The sequence below is a fragment of the Canis aureus genome, chromosome 10 (assembly GCF_053574225.1).
Source record: "Canis aureus isolate CA01 chromosome 10, VMU_Caureus_v.1.0, whole genome shotgun sequence".
Lineage (NCBI taxonomy): Eukaryota > Metazoa > Chordata > Mammalia > Carnivora > Canidae > Canis > Canis aureus.
The window spans coordinates 48,224,730-48,252,361 of NC_135620.1; the positions used below are offsets into that span (position 1 = coordinate 48,224,730).

A 27,632-nucleotide genomic window follows, 5' to 3' on the forward strand; every position below is an offset into this window, starting at 1 on the left:
TCTACATTTTGATTTGTGTAGCCAATGCCTATTGAGACCTAGGCTTCAAGGAAGCCAGGACTGCATAGATATATAGGGAACCACCGCTGTTCTCAAGAAAGCTTATATTCTAAAAATGTATGTATAGTGGAAGAGAGAAGTTCTCTCTCTACTTGCCTACCCTCCACCACCAATTGAAGCCAGTTTTTAGAATACTGATTGGACAATATTTATTAATGACTGTGACCATCACGCTTTAAGATTTCATATTGGGGTAGGGGAGAGTTTTCTTTTATATTTCCCTCTTCCTTTTAATATTGTGAATAAGTTGATGAAGGGTCTGTTCTTTGAAGAAAAGCCTGACTTTTGATCTATCTTTTCTTGTATTTTAGTTTAGTTTCTCTTTTTAATTACATTAATAGCTGGTAAGATTGAGGTTTAGGGAGGTAAGGAAAGGTGTATAGGTCTTGTTTATGTAAGAAATAAAGCTTGGTATTCCAATTGGCAAAAAAATATTTATAGAAATAGATGTAGGTCTTTCCCAAAGGTTGAGAAATGAATATGCATTTCAAGAAATAAAATCATCAGCAAATAAAAAATAACTTCCATATATATAGCTTTTCAAACATTCAACTTAGTTTTAATAGGTGGAGATTTTTAAAATTTTCCTATATACATTTCAATAACTTATAGAAAATTTAAGTAAATTATAGAATATTAGTTAACATGCAAAGGACTTTTGAACAAAAAAAAGCTGAAATGCTTTTATGCATTAGAGAGTGGCTTCTGGCTGAGAACACTGTGTCCTTGGGTATCAGTAAGTATATTTTATATAAGAAATGAACAATTTGACTATTCTGATTAGTATGTTAAAGACTTATCAGGTCACTTGTTGAGAGATTTTCTCTTGTGTCTGAACCCAAAATTGAAGTTAAAGTGAAATATACTTTTCTATTTAATTTTGTTCTTTGTTCAGCTCTTTCAAAAATCTCAAGAAGAAAAAGAATAATTATACCATTATGTTTGGCAACTTCTGGATTGACCAAATCCCTCCCACACTCCTAATATTTTGAAATAAGGCAAGATAATGATGAAAGTAAAATCACCAAACAAGCAAGTACTGAATTCAGCCTTGTCAGCAACGTTCCAGAGTAGCACATGGATGTATGGTGTGTGCTGCTTTCAAATTCCAACCCAACAAGATGGTAAAAGATTCCACATAGTGAACAGACTCAAGGGAACAAGTAACACTTATGACCCACTATAACCTGAGGGGAAGACAAGTATATACATTGCAGAAATTTAACAAAAGAAAGCAATACTCCAGCTTAGAAATATTGAGTCAGTGGTTCCAAAATGCAACCAATCAGCTGTTTCTTATGGGTGGTACAATAAACAGTTCAAGGGCTTGTTAAAAAGCAAATTCTCCAGTCTCTACTCCAAGAGATTCCAAGGTGAACAAAACAGTAATGTGCATTTTAAAAGCTCCCCAGGTAAATCTGAATAGAATTAGGTTTCTGAGCAACTGGGTTAAGCAATTTGCCCAAAGCATATCCAGTGACTGAAAAGGCCAGAACCACAAACTATTTCTCCCAGCTCCTTTCATAATAGCAAATTCCCTAAGGATAGCCTGGGATTAATTCAGTCCAAATATATATAAGACAATAAACACACAAAATACTCTTGGAGTATATGAAGAATCTATGGTCAATCTATGGTCAATAAAAAACTTCTATCTTAAAGATCAACACCTTGATAGTATGGCAAAGGTAGGAAAAAATGACATTCTCACACAATCCTGGGGTTATATAAATTAGTTTTACTTTTCTGAAGGACAAATTATCAAGACCTACCAAAGCTACCAAGTTATTGTTCATAACCTATAATTTGATGATTGTACTTCAAGAAAATCATTCTACAGATATGCCTCCATATATATTTAAAGATGTATATTTTTTTAAAGGTGGCTGTAAGTTTTGTAACCATAAAAATCTAAGGAAAAAATACAAATCCATCTAAAAAGAAAACAATGAATTTGTGTATAGTTTTTGGTGAAGTCTTTCTAGTTTTCTATATAGAGTATCGTCATCTGTGAATAGTGAAAGTTCGACTTCTTTCTTGTTGATTTGGATGCTTTTTATTTCTTTTTGTTGTCTCATTGCCAAGGCTAGGACTTCCAGTACTGTTATTTAATACTGGTAGGATGGCTTGTTCTTGACCATAGAGGAAAAGCTCTCAGTTTTTTCCCATTAAGGATATTAATTGTAGATCTTTTGTATATGGTCTTTATGATGTTGAGGTATGTTAGAATCAATGTACAGAAATCTGTTGCATTTCTTTTTTCTTTTTTCTTTTTTTGTTGTTGAATTTGTATACAAATAATGAAGCAGCAGAAAAAGAAATCAAGGAGTTGATCCCATTTACAACTGTACCAAAACCCATAAGATATCTAGGAATAAATCTAACCAAAGAGATAAAAGATCTATACTTTGAAAACTAGAGAACACTTATGAAAGAAATTGAAGAGGACACAAAGAAATGGAAAAACATTCTATGCTCATGGGTTGGAAGAACAAACATTGTTAGAATATCTATACTATCCAAAGCAATCTACACATTTAACGCAATCCCTGTAAAAAGCCACCAGCATTTTCACAGAGCTAGAACAAACAATCCTAAAATTTATATGGAACCACCAAAGACCCTGAATAGCCAAAGCAATCTTGAAAAAGAAAAAAACAAAGCTGGAGGCATCATAATTCTAGACATTAAGCTATATTACAAAGCTATAATCATCAAGACATGATGATACTGGTACAAAAACACAGATCAGTGGAATAGAATAAAATAACCAAAAATGAACCCATAATTATATGGACAATTAATCTTTGACAAAGTAAGAAGGAATATCCAACAGAAAAAATGGTGTTGAGAAAACTAGACAGCAATGTACAGAAGAATGAAACTGGACCACTTTCTTATACTGTACACAAAAATAAATTCAAAATGGATAAGAGATCTAAATTTGAAAGAGGAAACCATCAAAATCCCAGAGGAGAACATAGGCAGCAGTCTCTCTGACATCACCCATAACCACGTTTATATATTAACTTTAAAATAAAATCAAAGCTGGTCAAATATTTAAAATCAAATCAATAATTTGTGATATTCTCAGACAACTCTGATATATCTAAACTGGCTAGAAGAACAATAATCCATTTTTTAAAATATTTTATTTATTTATTTATTTAAGGAGGACAGAGAGAGACTATGAGCAGGCAGAGGGGCAGATAGATTGGGAGAGAGAATCTCAAGCAGACTCCATGCTGAGCATGGAGCCTGGCACGGGACTCCATCTTATGACTCTGATATTATGACCTGAGCTAAAATCAAGAGTCAGAAGCTTAACCAGTTGAGCCACCACGTATTCCAATAAGTCATTTTAAAAGTATGATTTATTTTACTCCATTTTGTTCCAAAGGGCATTTAGGCAGTTTATAAACCAGGCACCTGAAGTATAGTAAAATAAATAAAGTAAAAGTCTAAAGAAGGATTAGAACTATAATAATAAAAGAAGGGAAATACTTCATGATGTGATGCCACATCATGAGTTTAAATTTCTTACTTTGACTAGGCATAAATCTTGGCTCTGGAGTTTCTGAAAATTAGAGCAAAGAGGAGAAAGCAGAAAAAAAAGTTCACATCATTCTTATTGTTGGCAAATGAGCGAATTTATCAATCGCCATGAGAAGACAGATTTTATGGTCCTAAGCCATATGGAAAATATCTTGTGTACATCATGGTACAGGGGCCAATTAGTCTTGAAAATGGTATCTTTGAAAACAATTTTATATCAGATTTTAAAATTTCACTTTTGGCCCTCTCTGCTATGATCTTAGTGGAAACCAATGTGGACAAGAATTTCCTACACAGAGCTGAATCACATTAGGTGTTACATATGTGTCTTGCATGTGCCAATAAGTGGAGTAAGGGAACAATATCTGACCAAATTGCCTAAACTATCCAATCTCCCAGTTCTAGTGTCTTGGGGAAAAAACTATGCCAAACAAATAAAGTATTAACAGCAACATATTACACTAACTCATACACTGAGAATGTGAAAGCTTTCTGCTAGCCTGAAGCACACTTAAAAAAACATCCAAAATTACTGCAAATTAGGGGTATAATATAAATTTTGTCACAGTTGTAATGAAGGGTATGCTATTGGCAATCTGGAGCTGCATAACGTAGCTTTAGGTTACAATAAAACACCATACACTCCTGTCAAGTCTAATTTTGTTGTTTTCTTTAAAAGTAAACCTTTTAAAAATAATTTTGGTGCTCTTCCAATGTTCTATTAATTCCTAAAATATTGACAGATGTTAATTATTCCCTTCACTGGAGTAGATGCATGGAATGGTTTGAAATAATCATCAATGAGCAATGAGTCTCTGAATTCCAAGCAGCACCTAGAGGGACTGTTAAATATTGCTACCACACAGAATGCTTGGAAACATCTTCCACCAGACCTGGAGAAAAAAATAAATAAATGCTAATTCAGAAAACTTCTGAAAGAAACAAGTGGTAAACAACTTAAACATTGAGTAATCATCCTAAAAATAATTATAGCTTGCCTGGTTTTATAAATTTACTAAGTATTAACGCACTGTATTGGTCTAGCTACTAATAATAGAAAACTCAAACAACTCTATCAGAGAGGGGTTTATTATTCTCAAATTCCTGGGCTGGTTTTGATGTTCAGAAATATATGTCTTTAAGGACACAATAATCCCATCCTCCTGACTCAGAGTCTTTAATCTGTAGTCTTTGTCCTATCATATTATACATCCCAGAACTTATGTGTTTTTACTTAAGGACTTTTGGAAGTTTTGTCTTTAAATCTCAGAAAAAAAGACTAACCTATGTAGACTTAACCTATATCAATAATGTTTATGTGTACCTTTCACAAGAAAGATGCTTTTGGTTCATTTCACCATATCCTGAAGGGAAGCCGTTCTCCTCCAATATTTACAATATTTTACAACTGCTATGATTGTTACCTTCTTTCTAAGCTCGAGATAAGGAATAGGAGGGAAGTTGGAAATGCAGAAGAGGCACTGAAAATGCCATTTTGTAGTCTTGGTGTGAAAGACAGATGGATTGCTTGCTTTCTAGAGCACAGAAGTAGAACATGGAGAATCAATAAGTAGAAAGAGCTCATAGTCAACTCTACCTGAAGATTCTGAGTATCATTTTCATCTTACTATTCAATATGTAAAGAAGAGATGAAAGGTACCTGATAAAATCCTGTCTTGGGAAAATCTGCCGGTCAATGATCAATATGTTTCCCTTGTCTCTTGCTCATTGACAAATGAGACAAATTTCTTGTTCTATTGCAATGAACTCAATTCAAATGGCTAGTTAACAATTATCTATATTTTATTTTGACATAATGGGTTCAAACCTAGACTTATCATTTACCAGTTGAAAAACTTTTCATAAATTCCTTAAATTACTAATATACTGGTTTTCTTCAAGTATAAAACAATGGGGACACATTTCTGAAAAATAAACGGTACAATGTACATAAAAGCACCTAGCATACACATAATACATAGCCAAGTTAGATGTTAAACAAATGGCATTCTTTCATCTCATTCTCACTGAAGAGCTACTGTGTTACAAATGGGACATTTCTACAAATGCTTGTAAAATGTCTCTCTTCTACAATCCTTTTTAATGAAGGTTTTCTAGATTGACCTAAAGAATAGCAGATAATTCTCTATGTCCCCACTGGATGCTATAGCTGTACAGCCACAGAGGTGGCATGAAGTATGTCATCTCCTAGAAACTTCTTTTTGTTGACAGTTAATGAAAATGATCCCAGGTTAGAAGCAAATTGTAAAAGCAGAGACTTTTCTTGGTATTGCTTTTCCCCCTAAGTGGCAACCTCTGTCTCCTATTCTAACCCCTCAGAAGCCATCTGCTCCTCCTCCTCGTTTCCTCTTACACCATCCTTATTCTTATATTTCCAAGATGAAACCCTGAATGGAGTCATTGTGTGGGTGTTTTGATTGGAAGACTATCTGAGCTGGATCTAAATTGGAGGAGAGTTGTGCCTCAGGTAACTGATGGATTCAAGTGAAGATGGGGGCCTCCACACCAAGAAAACCCGCTACCAACAATCTCATCTTATTCACATAGCATGTCTTACTTTCTATTTCTGAATGCATGCCCCTATAATCAAAACTTGTGTTCCTCTACAGGAACCAATGAATCCCCAGACATTTAAGGAAAACCAAAACCATTAGTTTTGTTAGGATCCTCAAGATCAAAGATACCATCATATCCATAAAAAGAAATTTTAAAAATAATTTCTGAAGAAAATAAAAATAAATGGCTGCTAATTTTTTAAAGTGAGCTAAATAGACAACTGTATATAATCTGAAGTCAGATTGGTTGAATGATTGTGGCAAGACATTTTTTCAGAATGCGCAACAAAATAAAGAATTGAAAAGTAAAACAAAAGTGTTAAGGGGAAAAAAAACAGTGTTAAGGGGCAGAACATTCCAACATTCATTTAATAGAAATTCCCGAGATGATTATAGAAATCATGAGGAAAGTATCTTTTGCATAAAATAGAAGACATGCAAGATCCCATAAATAAATAAATAAATAAATAAATAAATAAATAAAGTGGCTGCAAGTAGAAAGGAAATGACTGAATGCTGTGCAGAAAAAAAAATAAGAAAAAGAGAAATATGGACATATTTCAGAAACCAAATTATAAAAAGCTACAAGAAAAAAAAAAGGTTATATCCAAAGAAATGAGGATCAGATTAGTCCATGTCATTTTAGAAGTTATAGCAGAAGATGGAATATAATAGTGCAATGTCTTAAAAAACCTTGGTCCCATACCCAGCAAAATAATATGTAAGTAGTGGAGCAAAATTAAAATATGTTATAATATTCTATTTACCAACTGAAAAATGTCTAGAAGATATATTCTATAAAAATGAAAAAATATACTCCAAAATATACAAAAGTGTAAGATTCAAGCAACATTGGTGAGCAAATTTGTCATCACTATACTTGTAGGAAAATATACTTGAAGCATTATACACTAATAGTTAGCAATCAGGAAGTATTTATTTCAACTAAGGATAAAACAGGGGCAGGTGAAAGAGAAAGCATGCTGAGTTCCCTGATTTGTTTGAATGTGGATATAGATGCTAAATAATTCCAGATGTTGGTAGAAAAATAAAACTTTTCAAAGTTTAGCAAAATTTTTAGAATCGCCACCACTAAAGAGTGGAAGTAGGACGAAGAAATTGTGAACCTATAAAAATAAATAGAGCAAAAAGCACTCCATTAATCCAACAGAGCCAAGTGGAATAAGATAAATTAAAAGGAAGCATAGCAAGTTAAAAAACAAACCAAACCAAAAAAACCCACCTCAGCTAACATGCCAAAAGCAGTCCAGAAATAGTGATCACTGTAACGTGAATGTGAATTTGTTCAGTTTCCCTATTACAAGACAAAGACTCAATTTGGGGGAGGAAAAGCAAAGCAAAGAAAATCCATCTATCCCCTATGTTGTGTTTACAAGAAACATAACTAAGAAACACACAAACCCACACCCTTGCCTACAGTTGATATTCTTAGTAGCAGATACTTGGTAAATTTATTTACCAGAAACTTATAGCTATTTCCCTACAGATTTAGAATTTAATGGATTTAGAATGTATGCAAATTTACAGAAGAAAAGCAAATTGCCAATAAACATACAAACTTGTGAGTAAATATGGCAATGCAAATAAAATGAGATATTAGTTTTCTGGTCAATTAGCAGAAACAGAGAGAATGGAAGGAAAAAAAAGGAAGGCAGGAAGGCAGGAAGGCAGGAAGGAAGGAAGGAAAGAAGGAAAGAAGAGGTTGATAATACACATTCTTTTTTTTTTTTTTTTTTTTTTTTTTTTTAATTTGAGAGACAGAGAGTGAATGAGAGCACAAGCAGGGTGAGGGGCAGAGGGAAAAGCTGGCTCCCTGCTCCACAGAGGGCTTGATCCCAGGATCCAAAATCATGCCCTGAGGCAAAGTCAAATGCTTAACTGCCTGAGCCATTCTGGTGCCCTGATAAGAACACATTCTTAACTTTGGTTTTCAGATCTCAAGTTGAGAGAAGTACCTCCCTCCCTCCAAAAAAAAAAAATCATTCTTGTGGCCTCTTTCATTCCTTTTTCATGTATTTTTGCTCTATAGATTTCCATGACACCACTCTCTACCAGTCTGTATCATTCTCCACCTACCTGATCTCATCAGTACTGGTCTATTCTCCACTCCTTAAATATCAATATTTTTAGGATTCTACTTTTGATTCTATTTTGCCACACCAACTTCCCAAATGATCTTATTCATTCTTTTGGTTCCAACAGTTGAAGACTCACACACTATTATTTCTAGCCCAGATCTTCCTAATGAAATTCCAAGTTTTCCAGCCAAATGCTCATTCATTAGTCTCTGAGAGGGACCCTAACTAAACTCAGTATGTCCAAAAATAAAACATACCTTTTACTAACTGTCATCACTTGAACCTCACAACAAACCCTTCTTAAAGGTATATGTAATGATAAATGATATAAAATATGTATTTTCAGAAGGCTTAGAAGAGTATCTCACAATTATGTGAATATTCTAGTGATATCTTTTATGCAGTTGTTTGGATTGACAAAATAAACTTTAGAATCTGAAATTAATTAAAAGAACTTAAAATACCACCAAGTTCTAGAATATTTTATAATTTTATACAATGCAACAAGTCAATAAATGTAGCAGTAAAAACAGTCCTTGATACACAAGTATTGCTTTTTAGTGCCATAAAAATGTACTTTTGGGAGAGTAGCACATTATAGTTTAAGTGAAGCTCTTCATTAGATAGTATGAGAAAATGAGGCATGAAAGGAAGATGGAAAAGCCTCCTTAATAGTTTCTGTGCAGATAATGTAGGCCAAAGACAATCAATAGTTATGCCTCATTTATTTTATGTCTGTGAGCACTTAAAGGCAAAATGTTAGTGTTTGCTATTCTGTTGGCTTTTTTTGCTCTGCATCAGTAATGAAAAAATGGATTTGCATATTAAGGTGTAATTTTTACAAATTTGACTCAAACAACAGGCTGTTATTGTTAACCAATATGGAAAGAAACACCTTCTGTATTACCTTGGGTCCATTAAAATCACTTCTAAGCTGCCCTGATTATAAATTTTGTAAGTCTCCAAAATGAGCCAATCAACACAGTAGTTCATAAATACATTATAAAAATACATTAACTGTGCATAAAAAATTAAGAGTTCCATAAAATACCTAATTTAAAAGATGCCACTGTAATTGATGAGGGCAATCCTGAAATCAACATTTTGCAGAGCATGTAGTTTTTAAAAAGTCTTGGTGTTTCTATCTGGAACATACCTTCCTGTATCATGTATAATGTTCCAACTAGCACCACGTCTAGGATGATGGCATATGGGAATACAGTATATGTGTATTTAAAGTCAAAAGCTTCTATCATTATTACTATGATATTTATAGGAATAGGGCTTAGGAGAGAAAATGTTCAGTAAATAAATCTGATTTAAAAAAAAAATCTGTTTTTCATAAAGTAAAACTTAAGTGCCATATAAAAATGGGTTAATATTTGCCTTTATATAAGACAATTGAATGTAAGACATTATGCTTTGAACTCAGAGATCACTTGGTATCAGTAAGGAATAGATTAATAAAGAGCTAATAAGAGTTAACAATAGAGTTAATAATAATAATAGATTAAGAAAATTCTTCCATAAGAACATTTCCAACTACCACCTGCCACATCTTCCTGGGGTATATGGGAAAATTGTAATCACAAGCAGGATGAATAAATAGTTGGGAACACTGTAATGCAGTAGAATGGGAAAGACAAAAGAAAGGAAGAAAAAAATAAAAATAAAAAAATAAAAAGATAAAAATCTGAAATATTAACCAATATATAAGACATTAGGAAATGCAGAAGAAGAGAAGGTGGCCTAGGTATGAATGCAATTCCTGAAGTTTACTGCAGAGTTCTCTTACTTCCTCTCTGGATTTCAAGCTCCAAAAGCGAAGAATAGAGTGACTTCAGACAGCAGAAAAAACTATCATCAAAGGAAGATCAATAATATAGACAGTCCAGTAATTCATTCTGATTTTAAAAATTATATTTCAAGACAAATTTTTAGGAAAAAGTTTATTTTCTTAATGACCCAACCTCAAAGATAAGAAAATGTTAAGAATAGTGTGAAAAAAAGATCCTCCATCATTTATCTATATTTTCTCATATACTTATATATTTAGTCTATGTAGTATTTTTAACCAGTTAAAACTGTGTTGGATTTCTATTTAGTGTTCCCCTTTCCACTAGAATTTTTAATTTAGATATATTGCTCTGTCCAAAAATATAGTAACATAAGTAGAAAAATGCAACTTGTCATGGTATATAAGACATAATGCAGCATAATGCTTCGCAAGAGGCTTACTCCAAAAAAAGTGTAGAAGTAACCAGTGCACACATAAGGCTTCTAAACCGGGAAGATAAAAAAATAAGCCCTACTGTGCCATGTTTACATTGGCACAGTTCTAATGTGGTTGTTTGAAAAGTGTTCTCTCATCTGTTTCTAGTCCCACTGTTCTTTTGCTGCTATATTTTTCCTAAAAAAAAAAAAAAAAAAAAGCTTCTAGTTCCGTCACAAAAAATGGATAAAATAGAAATTATTTTTCACATATTTATCATGTACTTGAAATGTGCCAGATAGTAAAACCAATCACTGTAAAAAAAAATAATGCATCATTGTCAGTATCCTAAGTCAGTTTATAACTTAGCTGGGAAATGAGATTGAGAACTGATGGAAGAAGGATGTGTTATAAGCTCAAGTGAAGTGAGAAGGTCTTCATAGGGAAGTCAATATAGAAATGCTGGCTTGGAAGAGAATGCAGGGAGTCATTACACACAGAGGAAATGTCATGAGCATAGAAAGACATCTAGAAGACCAAAACAACTGGAAGGAAGGATTCAAGTTAATGAAGATGAGAAATCAAATTATTTAACTACATGTGGGACGTGTAAGAAAAACTTAGAATACATAATGAACAAATAAAAACCAGCCTAGTGGTGGAAGAAACAAAAGGAACTGTATTAAATAATTAAGCAGTTATACTAGTCTGGCCACACAAACTGAGCAAATGATCTGATTGTTTAGAAAACATTACTAGAAACAATCTAGAGAGCATAAGCTAAAGGGAAAATGTGAAACATTTTTCATGGAACAAAGGAGACAGACACTTCATGACACAGAAGTTGACTTTCAGGTAGGGCCAAAGGCAAAAAAGTAAACAAAATGTTCCTCAGCAGCCCTGGTTTAATCTTTATTGACAATATGTAAAGACGAGCATGAGTTAAGAAAGCTATGAGCAAATTTGCTAGATACTGTTTATAACATTATCAGATTTATCTAGGTTTTGATAAGTTGAATGTCTGCTTCATTAAGATCTCAATTCATGACCAATAGCACACTGAACTGGAAGCTACTTCGTTTTTCTTTTCTTTTTCTTTTTCTTTTCTTTTTTTTTTTTTAGAAATAGTCAATCTATAGAGGATCCCTGGGTGGATCAGCGGTTTAGCACCTGCCTTGGGCCCAGGGAGTGACCCTGGAGTCCCGGAATCGAGTCCCACATCAGGCTCCCTGCATGGAGCCTGCTTCTCCCTCTACCTCTCACTCTCTCTCTCTGTGTCTCTCACGAATAAATACATTCTTTAAAAAAAAAAAAAAGAAATAGTCCAGTTATAAACAGAAATTATAAATGAATATTCAGTAGAAATGTAAGGCTTTTTGTCCCCAACTGAACATTTATGTTTCCTTTTTGACCATAGGCTAACAGTTACTACAGCAACTAAAGTGTAATCCGCACTAGTAAACTCTAATTCTGAGCCTAATATTAAGGAAAATTGGCCTAACTTAATTTTCAAATTCTTTGTATATTGACCCAGTGTGGTTTCTATTTAACTTATTCCTATATTACGTATCACATATTTTTAAATGATATATATATTTTTTCAATCTTATTGTTTCAGATTAATAACAGAGAAAAGGCAGATTTTCTTGGAGGGAAAAATAGCCATTTGTTGCAATTAACAATCATCCAAAATCAGTGATGACACTAACTAAATAATATTTCTCCTATCTTTTAACTGAAAAGGAATTATTCTTATGCAAGGATATTTCTGTTTTTTTGTTTTGTTTTTCCTGGTATATCTCTAGGTATAGCAACTTAGCTTCGATAGTTTCACTGACCAGTGGATAGATTCCTCTGGTCCTTAATGATAACAATATGTGTACCAATATCCAGATTTCAAGGTGTTTTATTTATATGGCATAGTCACATGTGATTATCACAGCAATGTTCCACCTCAAGTAATTCTAACTTTCCACTTTACATTAAAGAAAACTGAGGCTCAGTTTGAAATGCTCCACACTTTGCCAACAAACCTACTTCAGTCAAGTCATAACTTAGAAGCTCAGTTTTTTTATGTGTTAGATGTATTATCTAATACTAAATATGTTCAATTGTAAAAATAAATTCTAATGAATGATTAATGGAATGACATCCTAAAAATGTGAAAATGACCTTCTAGTTTTAATTAAGGACTTTTAGATTCCCCTACCACAAAAAAACCCCACATATTCTGGATGCCTTCTTCACTCATTTTAAACAATGATTTACTCATTTATATCATACATTGAAAAATCTTTGCTTACATTACTATCTGTAAAAAGATTCATTCTAGGCACCATACTTGTCTGGGTGTCTGTGATAAATGGATAGTTCAGAGCATAAGAAAAGTTGTCATGTTGACCAGTTTTGTTTGTTTGTTTGTTTTTTTAAAGGTTGACCAGTTGTAAAGGTATTCCTCCCCATAATAACCAACTCTAACAGATTCATTCGAAGAGAATGCATATTCTCTAGAGCCATTACGCAATTGATTTTGATTGATTTAATTCTATTTATTTTTCTATACCATTATAAAATTCAAAAGAGCTGGAGTGGTACAAAAGAACTTAACCTCTCCATCCCTGAACAATATTCAGTGGTTCTCTCTCCTGAGCCCCAGGATTATACATCCTACTCAGCATCCTACTTGGGCATCTAATAGACATCTCAGACTTGCATGTGCAAAACTTTTTTTTAATTCCTGATCTTCCCTCACTCCAATAAAGAAGTTTAATGATATATATTGACAGCAAAAGATGGCCAAAGTTTCTTAGTAAAGAAAAGCTTCAGGACTATGTATAAGTGTGATTCAAGCTTTGTTTAAACAATACACTTATGTCCTCATATATACTTATGTATGTTGACATTTGTTTGGAAAACATCTGAAAGAATATACATTTAAGTCATAACAGTTTTTATATTCAAAAGATGAAGGACTCCAAAAGGCTTTTATGTACTATACAGACTGAATTATTTTAAAAAATCTCTATAATGAGCTTCTAATACTATTATAATCAGGAAAAAAAGAATTAAAAAACTGTAGCATGGGCAAGTTTTAAATTTTTCTAAATAATTTTGAGTATTTTATTTTGTTACTTATAGCAAAGCTAGGATGACAGTGAAGGGTTCATTGTAAAGCCAGATTTTCTAATATTTTGCCATATTTGAAAAGAAAAACAACGGGTATTCAGAATCAGTTTCATCTTAGTGGGCAGGTTAATGTGTGTGAGGTACACTGGGCTCATTGCCATCTCTATAAATGACTTAGAATTTACAAAAGTACACTTGGCTTTCTTAAAGCACTGATATATGAATCTAAGTAATATTGACATGAAACTATCAATAGAAATCTTCCTTTCTGTTACTTTAGTCTCTTGCTGCATCCGTTTGTTAAAATTTCAAGAATTTCATTATGTCCATTTGTAAGACAGTAGATTATAGCTTCAATGCATCATTATCGACATCAGAAAAGAGAACTTAAGTGCTTGTTTGCAGGTGTTATTCTATGGGGCTCAATGGTTGAGTGACTTTTACTCGGATGACTTCTAGCAACACTTCAAGATGTCACCTTCCGGCATGTGCTAAGTACTAAAGGAGGCTGTCGAACTGAAATTCTTCCTACCTTCCTGTTTTTATTTTGCTGACCCTACCTTTGTCAATGTCTTGTACAGTTGATGTTTGAACAATATGGGTTTGAACTGCATGGGCGCACTTACATGTGGATTTTTTTTCAATTAATATACATACAGTATGGTGAATGTATTTTCTCTTCTTTAGGATTTTCTTAATAACATTTTATTGGGATGTCTGGGTGGCTCAGTGGTTCAGCAAGTCTGCCTTTGGCTCAGGGTGTTAACCCGGGGTCCTGGGATCAAGTCCCACATCAGGATCCCTGCAGGGAGCCTGCTTCTCCCTCTGCCTATGTCTTTGCCTCTCTCTCTGTGTCTCTCATTAATAAATAAAATCTAAAATAAATAAATAAATAAAAATAACATTTTCTTTTCTCTAGCTTACTTTATTGTAAGAATACAGTATCTCATATATATATAACATAAAATATGTGTACATTGTTTATGTTCTCAGTAGGTTGACAGGAGTTACCAGTTCTGGTTGCCAGTAGGCTATTAGTAGTTAAGTTGTGGAAGAGTCAAAAGCTAGGGCAGTCCGGGTAGCTCAGCAGTTTTGCCCCGTCTTCAGCCAAGGGCCTGATCCTGGAGACCCGGGATCAAGTCCCCTGTCAGGCTCCCTGCATGGAGCCTGCTTCTCCTTCTGCCTGTTTCTCTGCCTCTCTCTCTCTCTCTCTCTGTGTCTCTCATGAATAAATAAATAAAATCTTAAAAAAAAAGAAGCTATATGTGAGGGGTGCCTAGAGGGCTCAGTCGGTTAAGTGTCCAACTCTAGATTTCGGCTCAAGTCATTATCTCAGGGTTGTGAGGTTAAACCCTGCATTGGGCTCTGTGCTGAGCCTGCCTCAGTTTCTCTCTCCCTCTCCTTGTGTCTCTATACCACCCACCCGTCCCCCTCGCTTCCAGACACATGAGCACTCTCGCTCTAAATAACTAATTAATTTTTTAAAAGTTATATGTGAACTTTTGACTGCCTGGGGTAGGGGGCAGTTTGTGCTCCTAATCTCCACTTTGTTCAAGGGTCAACTGCACTGTCTTTCTTTAGTAGTGGGTTTTCTTTTTAAGTCTAGCCCTTATGTGTAGTGACTTCTTGCCTTTTTGCATTTATGTTTATCAAACTACTGGAGTTGGTAATTTATTAATCCCCAAAATCTATTCCAGAGTTTACCTTCTCTTTCATTTGACTAGTACACAAATGGTTATTTGACTACTTTTCTTCATGGTAAGGGCATACTTGTAAGACCTTCCATGTCTTTCTGCTTGTATTTAATATAGAAAACCCTATTCATACTGTAGAAAGATTATGAAATTTAACAGACAGAAAACAAGGTTTGTTCCTTACCTTTGTTGACTTACTACTTGCATGCCCTTCAGGTTAGCTTCATACCCTATCTGAGTGTAGATGTTATCCATAGTATACTAGTGATAACTTTATGGAGTTGTGTGAACTACATGAAATAATGTGCCAAGAATCTAGCACAGAGTTTGTGATATTGTACTTGCTCTTCCTCCAAACTAAAGTCCACCTGTTTTGGTCTAAATCAGCCTCACTCTGACCCTATTTTTACTTTATATTCTTGCTTGCTCCCCTGAGATTCCATCCCAATCCTAAAAGCTGAGTCTGCCTTAATTTCCCCTGGTTGCACCTCCATTGGTCTACTACCTCTGACACCAAGGTTTTAAACTCCTCCCCTACACAAAGCATTTTAGATCATGGAATTCAGCGATTCTATTATAATCTTATGGTTTAAAACTACTTCCTACTGTATCTCCTATAGGCTTGCTGCTTTTTGATTGAAGATCTAACGACCACCTTTTGAATTGCTGCCTGAAATATTTTCCTGGTTGAATAGTCTTCAAATCAATGGTTTTACAGTCATCATCACCCTGAGGATGCTTAAAAGTAAATACAGCTTTATGTGTATTGTTATGAACTGAATTGTGTTTTATCAAAATTCATATTTTGAATTCTTAACACCCTAAAGTGAGGGTATTTGTAGAATAAGGAAGTAATTAAGTTTAAATCAGATCATAATCTGATTGGACTGGTACCCTAGTGAAAAGAAGAGACACCAGAGATCTCTCTGTGTCCTCATGTACACAGAGGAGAGGCCACGTAAAGATACAATGAGAAAACTGCCAACTACAATCCAGGAATAGACCTCACCTGAAACCAAACCTGATAGTGCCTTGATCTTAGACCTTTAGCACCAGAACTGAGAGAAAATAAATGTTTGTTTGAACCACCCAGTCTGTAGTATTTTGTTATGACACTCCTAGCATACTAATAGATGTATGATATAGATTGTGGTTACCCTGATATTTTAACAAAACCTAAACATTTTTTTGCAAAGAAGTAAAACAAATAGCACTAGAGTCAGTTCACAATTGTAATATTTCATAATTATAACTGATATTAATGTAGGGACATTTCCTCAGCCTTCACTGTGACAGAGAGCCACCTCTTGTCCTCAGACAACTTATAGCCCTATACCTTAAAGTACTCAGCTATTTGTTATGGGTTGGAAATGTGAAAAAATCAAACATATTTGTGGAAATTGAGACATGCTTATTGACAGAATTCACTAGAAGACTTTCTTAAATATAGTTATTAATATATGTAACATTAATGAAATATAGTTTTAATCCTCATATACAAACTTTATTTGTTGCAAATGGGCAAATAAAATATGGCAGATATGGATATTCTCATCTTGTCTGCCGATCAATCAATTTATGTTTATGCAATAACTATATTGGTTAACTCCCACATAAATCTCTACAATATCTCAAAAGATTTAAGATTTCATTGTTTTGAGAGAGAAAGAGACAGAGAGAGAGAAAAGAGAAAGAATGGAGGAGGAGGGGCGGAGGGAGAGAATCTTTAAGCAGACTCCTCACTAGCATGGAGACCCACACAGGGCTTGATCTCATGACCCTGAGATCATGACCTGAGCCAAAATGAAGAGTCAGGCACTCAACGGACTGAACCACCCAGGAACCCCTTGAAATGAATATTTTTAAAATTAAAATGTACTCAGTATGGTGGTTAAAATCCACAGCATTTCCTGAAAGAATGGTACAGCACATGATTTTTTTCAAGGTATACCCATACATTCTTAGATTCTGGATATGTCTATGATCTCCCTTCTATTCAAATACATGCAAAAATACAATTATAGATGATGCATTGTCACTAAAGATAATTTGTATTTTTAATCAATGTCCAGAAGCATTTGAGTAAATATTTCTATTTCTGTTTGTCACTTGAGTTCTACAATGAGATACTTTGTTAAATTTTTTTTCTTATAGAATTTAGACATCGTTAAACAAAAATGCTAGATTATTCTACTTTTGCCAATATTGTTTTGTGAACAATTCAGAAATTTTTCCTGTAAAATTGATATGCAAAGAGTGTATTTTTCTTATGTGCATCTTATTCATATGCTACTAACATTTTGAAAGAGATAACCAATTTTTGAGAAAAGACAGAGTTTGACTAAATATATGATGCTTATAAAAGGACATAACAACTTTTGGGGCACCTGGGTGGCTCAGTAGGTTACATGCTTGACAGGCTCAGGTCATAATCTCAGGTCCTGGAATCACGCCCTGTGTCAGGGCTTCTCCCTCTGCCTCTCCTCCTTATCTCTCTCAAAATAAAAAATAAAATAAAATAAAATAAAATAAAATAAAATAAAATAAAATAAAATAAAATAAAATAAAATAAAATAACAAACAAAATAAACATTTTATCCCAAGCAGTAAGATCTCAGGTTTAAATTCTCAGGCCTCAGGCCTGGATCACATGGCACAGATACTCTCTATATCCATCAGATTCTGGAAGATATGCAAAAACATTAAAAACAGTAAGATGTGTTCCTATGTCATCTTTTTCCTTTCTGAAGTTTCAGTAACGATGCCAATTCAGAGTAATTTCAAAGTAAAGTCAGTATGTTAGGGGCATACGTTGTCAGCCTGGATCTATGGCAAAAGGTACAACTTGATTATCAAGGCGTTAAAACAACTTGGCAAATATCACTTAGGCCCTTCATGCCAGGTAGGCAGAATAACTACCTCAATTTTTCAAGGTGATTAAGCTGATTAAATAAGAACACTGGGATTCTTCATTCATTCATCTTCACTTAATCAGATGGAAAGGTCTTTTCTACAGACAAAGGATTCTAAGTGGTGTGACTTAATCCTTCTGTTCTTTCTTCCCTCTCAACCCTCACCACTACCACCACCTCTTGTAAGGGAGCCACATCTTTAATACAACACTAATTCAAAGACCCTCATTTCAGAGTTGTGAGGTTCCCCTCCTTTCTTTCTAATTGAAACCACTTAACAGACTTTGTAGGAAATAAATGCTAGAGCACTAACCTCTGAATGCCATTTAATCACTTTTTTCAATCAATTCACATGTTTATTTATGAGAATTGCTATACCTGTTAAGTGTTGAATTAAAAGGATTGGAGGGGAGGAAGACACTATTAGGAAAAACCCGGAAAGTAGTGCTACCTGAAACATTTATGAACATCTATTGCAAACACTCTTAAAATCTGGTAAATTGCATTTTAATTATTTTGTAAATGTACTGAAATTAAAGAGCATTTGGAAAGCAGTCATCTAGAGTTGAGAAGGTATAAATTAATCACATGGTTATATTGAATATTCAGAAATCAGGGATCCTTAATGGAGCAATAATAATTTTCAAGCAATATTAGAATTTCTTGGCACATGCTCAGGGCTGTTTGGAGCATATTTTCACACTGTGGAAATGTTTACTCTACCCAGAAGCCTATTTCCCCCAATAGAAACACAATGAAAATTCAAACACAATAAATCATTCCCAAGGTACAGAGATTCAAATGCCACAAGTACTTTGATTCACTTTGCTTCAGGGGTGGAATTTATAAATTGAAGAACTTTTAAATTTGTTAGAACATAGCACTCTGGAAATGAGAAAAGCAAAGCCGATTGGATTCCACAATCTTATTTGGGTGTCACTCTATATTACTCTTGGCAGTGTCACTGGCATAACCAATAGGGTCCCAAGGAATGGTGTAGGAAGCAGAGTCATTTCACCTCTATGGCCACCAAGAGGATCTCAGAGACATTTGCCCTTGGAAACAGATCTCAGTACCCCAAGAATTGTCATCCCATTTGAAAAGTGGGAAAAGGAATTTGAAAGATAAAGTGAATTAATCCAGACTTCCAACAGTTAAAGAAAGAAGAAAACTCAGGTTTCCTCATTCCCTGCTCAGTCTTCATTCCTTTCCAACATTCAAAAATAGATCTGAAGACATTTTGCATGTGCACACTTACTGTACTTCTAATTAATGAATCATTTACTTGCATTTGCTTGATTTGTGTTGCACTTCTTACTTTTCTTAGACTACTGAATCCTATAAACACTTTGCCCTTTTAAAGAATATTGCCCCAACATCTCTTATTTTTCTATTTTATTTTCCTCATCTCTTCAATAAGTGGTTAAGGTAAATAAAGAGCTGGTGTCACTGATATATCATTATTTAGTTAGGACTCTCCTTTTTGGAAATGCTAACTTAGGTATAGCTTCTAGGATGTTAAAGTATTTATGTAAAGCATTTGTGCTTTACCTAAGAAATTACTCCTTTCTTACTCCTTTCTCATGTACTGTGTCTGTTACCATCAAACTTTTTGAATCATGCTTATGAAAACTCAGGATGCCACAAAAAAGCTATAGTACCATAAATGAAGTTATAGAATGGTAGAACTGCCAGATAAGAGGTGTTACTTGCATTGTACATCCTCACTGCACCTAAGATGTCATGAAGAAAAAACTATTTATAAGCTGAGTCTGTAGCCTGTCTTTTCACCCTCTTCAAGTAGACTTTTAACAAAGCAATAGTTTTCAATTTTGATGGTGTCAAATTTATGAAGTTTGATCGAATATACTTTGGGGTGTCAAGGCTAAGAACTTTTTGTCTTGCCTTAGACCCAAGAATTTTCTATTTTTTTGTGACACCTTATGGTTTATGTTTTATAAATTTATTTTTGTATAAAGTGTGAGGCTTAGGTGAAACTCATTTTCCAGTTGTTTTTTTTAATTACAAATAAGAAATTTATTTATTTTTATATTTTGATTTTGTAACCCACAATATTTTATGCTTTTTCTCCTCTATTATTAGGTCTAAGAGTTTATAAAAATCTTTTGGATTTTCAGTACACACATTGCATCATACGGGGGAAAAAAGATAGTTTTACCTAAGCCTCTTAATATTTATACCTGTCCTTCTCTGATTTCTTACTCCATTTGCTAGAATCATAAACAGAATGTTGGCCAGAAATAGAAATGGCAGGCATCTGTCTGGGTCCTGATTTTAAAAGTGTTTCTCAAATTGTATTAATAATTATCATAAGGTAAAGAAATTTTCTTTTACTAGTTTATTAAAAACTTGTTCCAAATATTTACTGGATCTGTTGAATGTTTTTTCTTCTGCACATATTGAAGAGGTATGATCTGTCCCTTTAAAGTATTATGAGATCTATGTTGTCTCTTCTTTGCTGAGGACAAATCTCACTTGTTATTCTTTATGTCCTACTTCATTTCTGAATTATATTTTTTTAGGATATTTAAAAAATGTATTTAATGAAGGTCTGAGTGGTAAACTCTTAAAATGTCATTTCTGGCCTAATCTCATAAAGGTGTTTAACTGGGTATATAACTTTATTTGCTCTTTTCTTTCCCTGAGCACATTGAAGACACAGCTCCTTCATTTCCTGTCATCTGATGCTACTTGTGAAAGACTTGCAATCACAGTAAGTCTACTGCCATTGATAAGAAAGTAATTTGTCCTTCCTTTCTGATAGCTATTAAGATTCTATTTCCAAACTTTCTGATTGTTCTTGTTATATATTCTCCTGTTCATTTTATTTTTATAGCTGTATGTTTAATATTTTCTTATTCTTACATTTTAAGTGAAAAATGCATTTTCATTTTGAACACACTTATTTTTAAGTCTTTGTCAGATTGTTCCATATAATTAAGTCCATTGGAAGTAAGTGCATATGCTAAATATTGATTTTGTTGGCTACCTTTCTTAGAATATTTATTCATTTGTCATGAAATATTGATTTGCAAGTTTGATTTTGAGGTGAGGAATTTTGTTTGTTTTTCTCTCTTGGTGCATCTCTTCTTAATCCTTCCTTGCTGTCACACTCTTCTCAAATTCCCTAACTTTATGTTTTCCTAAAAGGCACCACAATTGGCATGCTTTTATCTCTTTTACTCTATAGATATCTCTTTTATCTCTTTTATCAAGTAAGCCACGGTCTGCTCACTGCCAGTTTCCAGACCACATGTCCAGGTGTGGTTCCTCAATCACACACAACCTAATCAAACACGACTTGTTTCCTTTCTAGTCCATTGGAGGGCTTTTGTTTTGCTTTCTATTTATACTCCAACCACATCTTTGCTTTCTCTTTTCAGATTTTATCTAACTTTCCTATATATATAAGAACCAAGAGTGTATATCAAAATGTACTTTGTCACCTTACTTAGAATATTCCCATTCTGCCTTTAACCCATTTTCATCAGGCTTTTGTCCTCCTATGAATCTATTCTTGGCAGAGTCACCAGAAAAACATCCATCCTGCTAAACCTAATGGTCAGTTCTCAGTTTTCATCTCAGCAATGGCTGACACAAATGATCATTTTCTCCTTGCTGATGCATTTTCTTTTGTGTTTTAGGACTGTCTTACTTCCTTATTTGCCCTCTAACTGAATTTTCTGGACTTTCAATTTCTTTGCCTAGCTCTCCATGTTGTTTTTAAACTTTAATTGTTGGAGAGTCAGTGTTCTTCAGATATTTTCATTCTCTATAATTACCTCCTATGTGATCTCATTAAGTGCTATCCACATGGGTATATACACACTTAATATACTAACGTGATATACATTATAATGTATTATATATTATAACTATAATATATAATTCATAATGTGTAATATATGTATGTATGTGTATAAAATACAGTCTATTATATTACCTCTATTTTTCTCCTTTTACCTCTAGAGACATCCATATACTTCTTCTATGGACCCTTTTTTTTTTTTTAAAGATTTTATTTATTATTTATTTATTTATTTATAGGCCATGAGCAGGGGGAGGGTTAGAGGAAGAGAGAGAATCTCAAGCAAACTCTGTGCTGAGCATGGAGCCTGATGCAGGACTTGATCTCATGACTCTGAGATCATGACCTGAGCTGAAATCAAGAGTTAGATACTCAAATGACAGAGCCACTGAGGCATTGTGTCCCCTCCATGTACCAACTTTGGTATCTAATACTTATCTAAATCCAATACGATTAAAATAAAATTCTTGATTCTCTATCCCAACATCTTTTTTTCTGCAGCCTAACATTCTAGTCCACACCAGTATTTTCTGCTGTCTAGATTCCTATGCAAGCCTCCTAATTAGCCTTCTTGATTCTACCATTTTCTCCTACCCTTCATCCTCACCAGAAGCCAAAGGAATCAGATTATACCATACTCCAGTTCAAAACCATCAATAGCTTTCCATCACACTTAAAACTAATCCGAACCTATCATGGCCTTAGAAGCCCTAACATGGCTCACAACTATCATCTGACCCTGTTGTTTCCCTTACCCAATTCAGTTCAGCAGCCTTTGCATTCTTACTATCCTTTAAAATATTACTCTGGACTTGGACTTTTTTTCCCCTCAATTCTTTGCATAGTTTCCTTCTTCACATCATTTAGTCTATTTAATTAGTGTCCCTTCAAAGAGCCCTTCTACAACTCCCCCAGCTAAAATAATCTCCTGTCATTCTTCCATATCTTTAGTTTTTTTCTTTTTTCTTTGAAATTCTTTTTTTAGCTTTATTGAGCTAAAATTGTATTGACAAAATTATATTTAAAGAGTATATCATAATGATCTGATTATATATTATAAAATATATATTTCTACATAATCTAGTTAACACATCCCTCACTATATTTATGCTCTATAAATATAAATATATATATTTAAGTATATAGGTGTGTATGTGTATAAGTATGTTAACATCTAAGTTCTACTCTCAGGAAATTTCAATGCTACAGTACAGTATTATCTACTATAATCACCAGGTTGTATATTAGATCTTCAGACATAATTGATTTTGCTTTTCTTTTTAAAGGTATCAAACATTACCTGATATTTTAATATTTATTGTTGACCTGTATCTCATCCACTAGAATGTAAGTTCCCCGAAGGCAGACATTTGGTTTTTCTTATTCACCACTGTTTCCTCAGCTTCTAGATGAGTCCTACAACCCAAGAGGCATTCAATAAATTATGGCATTCCACTCGTGATCAGGAATCTAATTAGACAGATCAACTAATACAGCTCCTATACTAAGTAAGTATTATATAGTATATTTTTACATCTGGTAACCAGAAGCAGGAAAAGAAAAGCATTTTTCAACTTTTTCCATTAAATCTCCTTCACTTGTGCTCTAGGGTATAATCACAACAAATAAAATATAGAAAATGTTAGCACTGAAGTCATTCCACACAATAGTACATGTATCACCCTTTGGTTCCTTTTTACCTGTGCATTTTGGATTTCCAGTTCCTCTATTCTCAATTGGCTATATGTGTGTAAAACGTTTAAACCCTTACATTTAAATTCCTTCCAAATAAATGATCTTGTCCTCTCCTTTGAAAGTTAAATGGAGCCTGAAATTTGGGAGAATACTAATCCCATGAATTATCTGTTCTGATAATAATATCATTCCATTATAGGCTCTTTTGACATATCTTAATACAGTTTAAATTTAAAACTAATTGGAATGTTCAAAGCAAGAGACAAATAAATACTCTAAGTCTTGATAACTAAGGAGGCATTAGAAACATCAGCTCCCAAATTCAGTGGACGATATCTAAGAAAGTTAGCTTTTTCATTCTTTATTGTTCTCAAAATTATAGAGTATGAAAGATTATCTTTTAGTTGAATGCTCCAGGGGGCCAATTGTGTATAGAAAGGGTTCCTAATTAGAATGCCAAACTTATAAATAGACATATGATCCACTATAGATGAAGTCTGAGAACCACTCAACTTGTTTGTCAAAATCTGAGGAAAGAACATGTGGCAGCTAGTTAAGTTATGCATCTTACAATTTGTACTTCTAAAAACTGTAGCATGACTAATAAAAAAGAAGGGTATCTCCATAAATTATAAACACTGAGCTTGTAGGAAGAGACTAGAATCCTTAGATTTCATGCAAACAAGGACATATGTACTATACTGGGTTTAACAGCATCCCTGAAAAAATCCCATTCACCAGGAACCTGTGAATGTAAACTTATTTGGAAATGGGTCTTTGTAGATGTAATCAAGTAAAACTGCGGGCATACTGGATTCGGGTGGGTCATATCTGATGTCCACTAAGAAGAGGGGAGTTTGGACACAGACATATATAGATGGAAGACATCCATTGAAGACAGAGGCAGAGATTGAAATTACGTAGCCACAAACCAAGGCATACCAAAGATTGCTGGCAACCACCAGAACCTAGGGGTTCAAGGAAAGATCTTTCCCTAGATTGATTAGAGGGAATGTGGCTCTGCCAGCAGCTTAGTTTTAGACCTCTAGCTTCTAAAATGATTAGATAATAAATTTTTATTTTCTAAACTATCCATTTTGTTGTAATCTGTTACAGCAGCCCTAGGAAACTAATAAAGATGCTAAGGCAAAACTTATACGACTATAGACAAGGACACATGGGGAATGTGGAAGGAATGCAGGGCTAATAGTTCTCAGAAATAAACAGAAAACCTGAAATCTGGCATTGTGATGCCCCCAGATATGGTTTTCTTTTTTAAAATTCCCCTGGCTATTCGGGGTCTTTTCTGATTCCACACAAATCTTAAAATAATTTGTTCTAACTCTCTGAAGAAAGTCCATGGTATTTTGATAGGGATTGCATTAAACGTGTATATTGCCCTGGGTAACATTGACATTTTCACAATATTAATTCTGCCAATCCATGAGCATGGAATATTTTTCCATCTCTTTGTGTCTTCCTCAATTTCTTTCAGAAGTGTTCTATAGTTTTGAGGGTATAGATCCTTTACATCTTTGGTGAGGTTTATTCCTAGGTATCTTATACTTTTGGGTGCAATTGTAAATGGGATTGACTCCTTAATTTCTCTTTCTTCAGTCTCATTGTTAGTGTATAGAAATGCCACTGACTTCTGGGCATTGATTTTGTATCCTGCCACGCTACCGAATTGCTGTATGAGTTCTAGCAATCTTGGGGTGGAGACTTTTGGGTTTTCTATGTAGAGTATCATGTCATCGGCGAAGAGGGAGAGTTTGACTTCTTCTTTGCCAATTTGAATGCCTTTAATGTCTTTTTGTTGTCTGATTGCTGAGGCTAGGACTTCCAGTACTATGTTGAATAGCAGTCTGGGGCTGAATAGCAGTCTGGGGGCATCACAATGCCAGATTTCAGGTTGTACTACAAAGCTGTGGTCATCAAGACAGTGTGGTACTGGCACAAAAACAGACACATAGATCAGTGGAACAGAATAGAGAATCCAGAAGTGGACCCTGAACTTTATGGGCAACTAATATTCGATAAAGGAGGAAAGACTATCCATTGGAAGAAAGACAGTCTCTTCAATAAATGGTGCTGGGAAAATTGGACATACACATGCAGAAGAATGAAACTAGACCACTCTCTTTCACCATACACAAAGATAAACTCAAAATGGATGAAAGATCTAAATGTGAGACAAGATTCCATCAAAATCCTAGAGAAGAACACAGGCAACACCCTTTTTGAACTCGGCCATAGTAACTTCTTGCAAGATACATCCACGAAGGCAAAAGAAACAAAAGCAAAAATGAACTATTGGGACTTCATCAAGATAAGAAGCTTTTGCACAGCAAAGGATACAGTCAACAAAACTCAAAGACAACCTACAGAATGGGAGAAGATATTTGCAAATGACATATCAGATAAAGGGCTAGTTTCCAAGATCTATAAAGAACTTATTAAACTCAACACCAAAGAAACAAACAATCCAATCATGAAATGGGCAAAAGACATGAACAGAAATCTCACAGAAGAAGACATAGACATGGCCAACATGCACATGAGAAAATGCTCTGCATCACTTGCCATCAGGGAAATACAAATCAAAACCACAATGAGATACCACCTCACACCAGTGAGAATGGGAAAAATTAACAAGGCAGGAAACAACAAATGTTGGAGAGGATGTGGAGAAAAGGGAACCCTCTTACACTGTTGGTGGGAATGTGAACTGGTGCAGCCACTCTGGAAAACTGTGTGGAGGTTCCTCAAACAGTTAAAAATAGACCTGCCCTACGACCCAGCAATTGCACTGTTGGGGATTTACCCCAAAGATACAAATGCAATGAAACGCTGGGACACCTGCACCCCGATGTTTCTAGCAGCAATGGCCACGATAGCCAAACTGTGGAAGGAGCCTCGGTGTCCAACGAAAGATGAATGGATAAAGAAGATGTGGTTTATGTATACAATGGAATATTACTCAGCTATTAGAAATGACAAATACCCACCATTTGCTTCAACGTGGATGGAACTGGAGGGTATTATGCTGAGTGAAGTAAGTCAGTCGGAGAAGGACAAACATTATATGTTCTCATTCATTTGGGGAATATAAATAATAGTGAAAGGGAAAATAAGGGAAGGGAGAAGAAATGTGTGGGAAATATCAGAAAGGGAGACAGAACATAAAGACTGCTAACTCTGGGAAACGAACTAGGGGTGGTAGAAGGGGAGGAGGGCGGGGGGTGGGAGTGAATGGGTGACGGGCACTGGGTGTTATTCTGTATGTTAGTAAATTGAACACCAATAAAAAAAAAAAAAAAAAAAAAAAAAAAAAAAAAAGAAATAAACAGAAAATATTCCATTTCAGAAAGAGATAATTATACACTAAGTGGAAACCCTTTGTAAAAGACTAAAATCAAAAGAAAAACTACTATAATAGGGCATCAAAGAAAGAAATGATAGGAAATGGCTAGGGGAAACCAGAGGAGACAGATCTCAGAAATTTTTTCTTGCCACAGAATCACAAAAGGTCACATATTGCATAACCCTATTTATATGAAATGTCCAGAATAGCAAATCTATAAAGGCAGAGAATAGATTAGTGGCACATGTGAGGGGGAAATGCGCCTGATTGCTAATGGGCACAGGTTTCATTTTAGGATAACAAAATTTTCCAAAATCAATCAGACTGTGATAAGTCTGAGAAAAGCAAATGTATTAAAATAACAAAATAAGCGATACAATGATAACATTTTAAATACTGATATTGGAAAGATATACCATCTTATGAAGAAAAAAAGTCGCTCAGAACATCAAGACATATACTAATAAAATTATAAGGCTTTAAAGAATAAAGAATAATCCTTTGAGCAGC

At 34.3% G+C, this 27,632-nt stretch overlaps 1 protein-coding gene across 11 annotated transcripts in view; it reads right to left on the reverse strand.

Annotated features, from left to right (window-relative positions):
- LINGO2 (leucine rich repeat and Ig domain containing 2) overlaps positions 1 to 27,632 on the reverse strand; it is a 1,132,704-nt gene that overhangs the window by 516,709 nt on the left and 588,363 nt on the right. For 4 of the 11 annotated variants that reach the window (XM_077912221.1, XM_077912213.1, XM_077912217.1 and 1 more), the window contains one exon: positions 23,364 to 23,479. The exons of the other annotated variants lie outside the window; for them this stretch is intronic. The gene's annotated coding sequence lies outside the window, so the exon portion shown is untranslated. The remainder of the gene's footprint in view (positions 1 to 23,363; positions 23,480 to 27,632) is intronic. 11 annotated transcript variants of the gene reach the window in all.